We start from the raw sequence: 6,101 nt of genomic DNA, 5'->3' as shown, positions 1-6,101 counted from the left end.
TGATATCTCATTGTGGTTTTGATTTGCATTTCCCTAACAGTGAAATTGATCATCTTTTCATGTGCTTTTTGGCGATTTGTATTTCCTCTTTGGAAAAATGTCTATTCTGATCTTTTCCCCATTTTTAATTGGATTGTCTGTCTTCTTGTTGTTGAGTTGTAGCATTTTCTTTATATATTCTGGATATTATTAACCCTTATCAGATATATAGTTTCCAAATATTTTCTCCCACTGAGTTGACTGCCTTATCTCCTTTTGACAAAGTCCTTTGATGCACAAAAGTATTCAATTTTGAGGCAGTCCCATTTACCTATTTTTTCCTTTCATTGCTTGTGTTTTGGGTGTCAAGTTTAAGAAACCACTGCCTACCACAAGATCTTGAAAATGCTTTCCTAAATTTTCTTCTAGGAGCCTTATGGCTGTGGCTTTTATATTTAGGTCTTTGATCTGCTTTCAGTTAATCTTTGAATAAGGTGTGAAATAGGGGTCCTCTTTCATTCTTTTGCATATGAATATCCAGTTCTCCCAGCACCATTTGTTGAAGAGACTATTCTGTCCCAGTGGAGTGGACTTGGCAACCTTGACAAATATCAATTGGCCATAGATGTGAAGGCCTATTTCTGAACTCTCAACTCAATTCCATTGGTCAATATATCTATCTTTATGCCAATATCATGCTGTTTTGACAATTGTAGCTTCGTAATATGCTTTAAAGTCAGGCAGTATGAGTCCTCCAGCTTCATTCTTCTTTTTCAAGATGCTTTTGGCTATTTGGGGCACCTAACCCCTCCAAATAAATTTGGTAATTGGCTTTTCCATTTCTTCAAAGTAGGCCATTGGAATTTTGATTGAGATTGTATTAAATCTGTTAATCAGTTTGGGTAGAATTAACATCTTAATGACATTTAGCCTTCTAATCCATGAACACAGAATGTCCTTCTATTTATTTAGGTCTTTGATTTCTTTTAGCAAGATTTTGTAGTTTTCTGTGTACAGTTCCTTTATATCTTTGGTTAACTTTATTCCTAGATATTTGATTCTTTTAGTTCTTATTGTAAATGGAATTTTTTTCTTGATTTCCTCTTCAAATTACTCATTACTAGTGTGTAGAAACACTACTGATTTTTGCATGTAGATCTTGTATCCTACCACTTTTCTGAACTTGTTTATTAGCTCTAGTAGTTTTGTTGTAGATTTTTTGGGAATATATATATATATATATAAAATCATACCATCTGCAAATAATGAAAGTTTTACTTCCTCCTTTCCAATTTGGATGCCTTTTATTTCTTTTTCTTGCCTAATTGCTCTAGCTAGGACTTCTAGCACAATGTTGAATAACAGTGGGTTCCCAGGTGGCTAGCCTCAAGAGTGAGGAATGGGCACCAGCAGTCACCCCTGACTGATTTACTCAAAGTTTTTTATTGCAGTATATCAGCCTCTTCATCCCACCCTTCCTTGGATGCTGTACAGTGCTCCCTTGGCCTCCATAGACCCAGAACAGTTTTTCAGATAGTTCCTGCCCATCCACTAGCTGTTTTTGCAGGAGGTGTGAGCACTGTAGCCCTCTACTCCACTGTCTTCCCTGGAAGTCTCCCCTACAATGGATATTCTTGTATCTGTTTCCTTGTGTACATGATTAAGCATTTCTAGGATGTATATATCTAGGAGTGGAATAATCACATTGTTGGATTATCTCTGGTCATTGGATAATAAAAATAACACTGCTGTGAATATCCTTGTACATATCTTTGGATGTACATATGTACTTGCTTCTCCCAGATCTATAACTAGAAGTGGAATTCAGAATCACAAGAGAGCTATATGTTTAACTTTCAAAGATACTATCCAACAGTTTTCCAAAGTGGCTATACATGAGCGTTCCAGTGGCTCCATATTTGTGCCAACACTTGACAGTGTTGGACTTTTTAATGTTAGCCATTCTGGTGGGTGTGTATGGTATCTTACCATGGTTCTTTTCTTTGTTTTTTTTTTTATGGTGGTTTGAATTTATATTTCCCTATTAAGTAATGAAATTGACCACCTTTCAATTGTGCTTCGATTCTTTCTTTTTTTCTTTTTTTCTTTTTTAAGAGAAGTTGTAGGTTTACAGAAAAAGCATGCAGAAAATGCAGAGTTCCCATGTATCCTCTCTATTATTAACACTTTGCATTAGTGTGGTATCTTTGTTACAATTGATGAAACAATATTACAATTGTACTGTTAACTATAGTCCATGGTTTACATTAGGGTTCTTAGTTTGTGTTTACAGTCTCATGGTATTTTTTTAATTTTTTATTCTATAGAATAATATGAATAAAGTTGAAGTACACTTGGATTTCCCTACCAATATAATCTCCCTCCCCAGGAACAAGCACTACCACAAATTTGGTTAAGCACCCTCCTAGTCCATGTTTTTATACTTAAAGGGTATTTACATTTCCATAAAAAATGTGTAGTATTGCTTTATGTGGTTTTCACATTTACGTAACTTTTTATGCTGCAACATACTTTGTTTTCACTCAACGTTCCTTTTGCACATGTTGATACCCACAGATCTAGTTTATTCTTTTGATCTGCCCAAATTTTCCATTGAATGACTGTAGCAGAATGTATTCATCCACTCGCTAGTAGATGGACACTTGAGTAGTTACCAATCTTTCTCTATCACAAACGATGCTATAGTAACATCATCACACATAGCTCTTGTGCATATGTATGAGTCCCATGTCTGTATTCATCTTGATTCTTCCCTAGACCCAGACAAAAGACAAATGTTAAACCCTTAGTCCTTTTGAGATTTCTGTCCCAGGGCCTCCTGTGGTCCCAGGTACCTGGGACCTGAGACCTCACTGCTCAGGTGTGATCTCAGCCCTCCCTAGGGATGGGTGGGATGCTGTGTCTTTCACTGAACCAAAACCTGCATTAACCATAACATCCTAACACTGGGAAATACATACCTCCCAAGTCCCAGAAGGTCGTTCTGTCACACAAGTCTATTTCCACAAAAAGGCTTGGGATAGCTTATGATTTTTGAAACAGAACAATCACAATTTTTGTTTTCATTTTTAAAGACCAGCTCCTTATCTCAATTGGCATCTCTGCCCTGTAGGCTGTTGACCACTCTCTCCTGGAAACTTACCCTGACGGTACATATAATTGCCTCATCATTTCTTCACAGGCCCCTGCTGAGGACTCCTGTTCTGTAAGATCATTAAGCTCTGAAATTCCCTACAGCCCTGCCCTTGGCTTTTTCTCCTTGCTCTCCTTTTTCCCTGGGCCAACTTGCCCCCCTCTCAAGAGTTTAACTAACATTTATAAGGTTTCAAATCTTTGTTTTCAGAACTTTCCCTCTCAAGTCTCTTAAATTAATCACCCTTAGGACTTCTCCACCTGGTGTGGAAGAAACTTCTAGTCGTCTCCTGCTATTGGATCTCCCCTTCCTATTTAGTAATAAACTTCATGGGCCCAGGGATTCCCATAATGAAGACTGTTTTTCTAGCCCCCCCCTGCAGTTAGGAGTGGACATGGGACTACATTCTGGACAACAGGCTGTCAGCAGAGGTGTCCTATGAAACCTCGGGGTCATGTCCTTACAGGACGGGGCCAGGCATCCTCACCCCCACGTCTTCCTGATGGATGAAAGGCAGAATGAGACTAGAGCTCAGACCATAAGGATGGCAGCAAAAAGGCAGAAAGAAATCCTGCATTCCCGATGCCATGGCACCTTCACACCAACGAACCCTGGATCACCAACACCCTCATGAGAGAAACACAAAATAAAGTTTCCATTCCCACCATTTTGGGGATTTTTGCTTAATTCAAACATAATCCTAACTGATAGACACCTCAAGGTGAATCTCACCTAGAACCCACTCAACTCTGGATTGTAGCTCTGAGAGATGGTCCTTTCCTAATTGCTTAAGCCAGTTTGAGTTTGTGTTTGTGGACTTGAAGCCCCAAATTGATCTACAGTAGCCAAAATCATCTTAAAGAAGAAGAAGAAAGATGGAGACTTACGCTACCTGATTTCAAGAATTACTGTAAAGTTACAATAATTAAAGCAGTGTGGTATTGGCCAAGAATAGACAAATAGACCAATAGAACAGAATACAGTCCAGAAATAGACCCACACATGCTTGGTTAATTGATTCATGACAAAGGTACAAATACAATTGAATAAGGAAAGAAAAGTTTTTTCAACAAATTTGCTGGAATAAACTGCATATCTATACAGAAAAAAATTTGCTATGGCCTTGACCATATACCATACTCAAAAATTAATTAGAGATGGAAAGCCTAAGTGATGAAGATGGCCACAGAAGCTTTGAACAGACAGAAGGATTGGCAGAAATATCTTTCTCAAAGCTCCAGAAGACAGTTGAAGGACTGCAGTAACAGGGTGAGTGCTGAATCCAGAAAAAGGCTTTTTAAAAGCAGTAGGATTTCGTGGTGCCCTGGCTGGCCCATCTCTCACCACCTCAGTGTGGAGCCAGCCCACATTCCCAGTGTGGACCCCTGGTCCTGGATCTGGAGGGAGCAGAGTAACCTCACGCACTCACAGGAGCGTGTGTGTCCGGCCCAATCTGCCTGGTGGTGGCCTGAGGGACTTGCTGTCCCAGCACTTGCCCTACGTGTGGCAGGTGGTTCCCAGAATGCTGTGGGAGAGCAGTCAGGTGGCTGCCCGGGGCAAGGGACACAGAGTACAGTGCCTGGGACATCAGGAAATGGTTTCCTAGGGAAGAGGGACATTTTTATCCATGTAAACAGGGGAATTCCTAGGGCCACATGTGCATGCACAAGACAATATACACACACAGAAAGGACCAAAGAGGCCCCTATCCCTTGGCTGGGAACTATTCTTTAAATTCATTGTCTGTTAAGCTCTAACGAGGGCATTCACACTGCTCTGTCTGCATGACCACAAAAACTACACAGACCACACAGAACTCCATAAAGCAGGGAATGGGGGGGTAAAGGAACATGGTTCGTATATGTTATTGAAGTTAAATTGGTATCAAAACAAATGAGATTGTTATACCTTTAGGATATTAAATTAAGCCTTATGGTAACCACAAAGAAAATATCAGAATATGCAAACTCACAGAGACGGAAAGTAGGGTACGGGTTACCAGGGGTGGGGGCAGGGGCACTAGGAGTTAATACAAAACGAGAATAAGGTTTCTTTTGGGGGTGAAGAGATAGTAACAGATGGTGGTGAGGATACTGCAAAATCATGAGTGTGATTAATCTCATTGCATGGTATGCTTGGGAGGGGTTGGGATGGGACGATTTCTGTTGTATATATGTTTCCATGATTAAAAAAAGAGAGAAAGAAAAACTAAAGGGATAAAGTCAATTAAATAAATGCAATACATGATACTGGATGGGATCTAAGAATGGAGGAGAAAAGGCCCACAAGGATATTATTAGGTCATAAGAAAAAATTGGAGTATAAACTCTAAGCTTTATATCAATGTTAAACTTCTTGAACTTGATAACTGCACTTAAGATGATTGCAAAAGTGAAAATCCTTGTTCATAGGAAATGTACATGGAAGTATTATGTGTTTAAGGAGTATGATATGTACAACCTGTTCTCAAATGTTAAGAGAATAGGTAGGTAGGTAGGTACGTAGGTAGGTAGGTAGATAGATAGATAGATAGATAGATAGATAGATAGATAGAGTAATGACAAGAGGGCAAAATGTTAAAATTGGTGGAGGATCTGTGTATCTGGGGGTGTGAGGGTACATGTGAGTTCTCTGTATGGGATTTGTATTATTTTTGCAACTGTCCTATATGTTTGAAATTATTTCTAAATTTTAAAAAAGTTAAAAATTAATTGAGATGTATCATAGAATTAAATGTAAAAGTGAAAAATATAAAGCCTCCTAGAAGAAAATATGAAAGAATATCCTCATGACTTTGATGTAGGGAAAAATTTTTTAGACCAGATACAAAAGGCACTAAAAAAGTTGAGAAACCGAACTTCATCAAAATTTAAAACTTCTGTTTATCCAAAGATACCATTAAGAAAAGAAAAGTCAAGCCACAGACTAGAAGAAAATATTGTAATACATCTATCTGACAAAGGACTTG

The sequence above is a fragment of the Choloepus didactylus genome, chromosome 12 (assembly GCF_015220235.1).
Source record: "Choloepus didactylus isolate mChoDid1 chromosome 12, mChoDid1.pri, whole genome shotgun sequence".
Taxonomy (NCBI): domain Eukaryota; kingdom Metazoa; phylum Chordata; class Mammalia; order Pilosa; family Megalonychidae; genus Choloepus; species Choloepus didactylus.
This window is presented reverse-complemented; position numbering follows the sequence as displayed.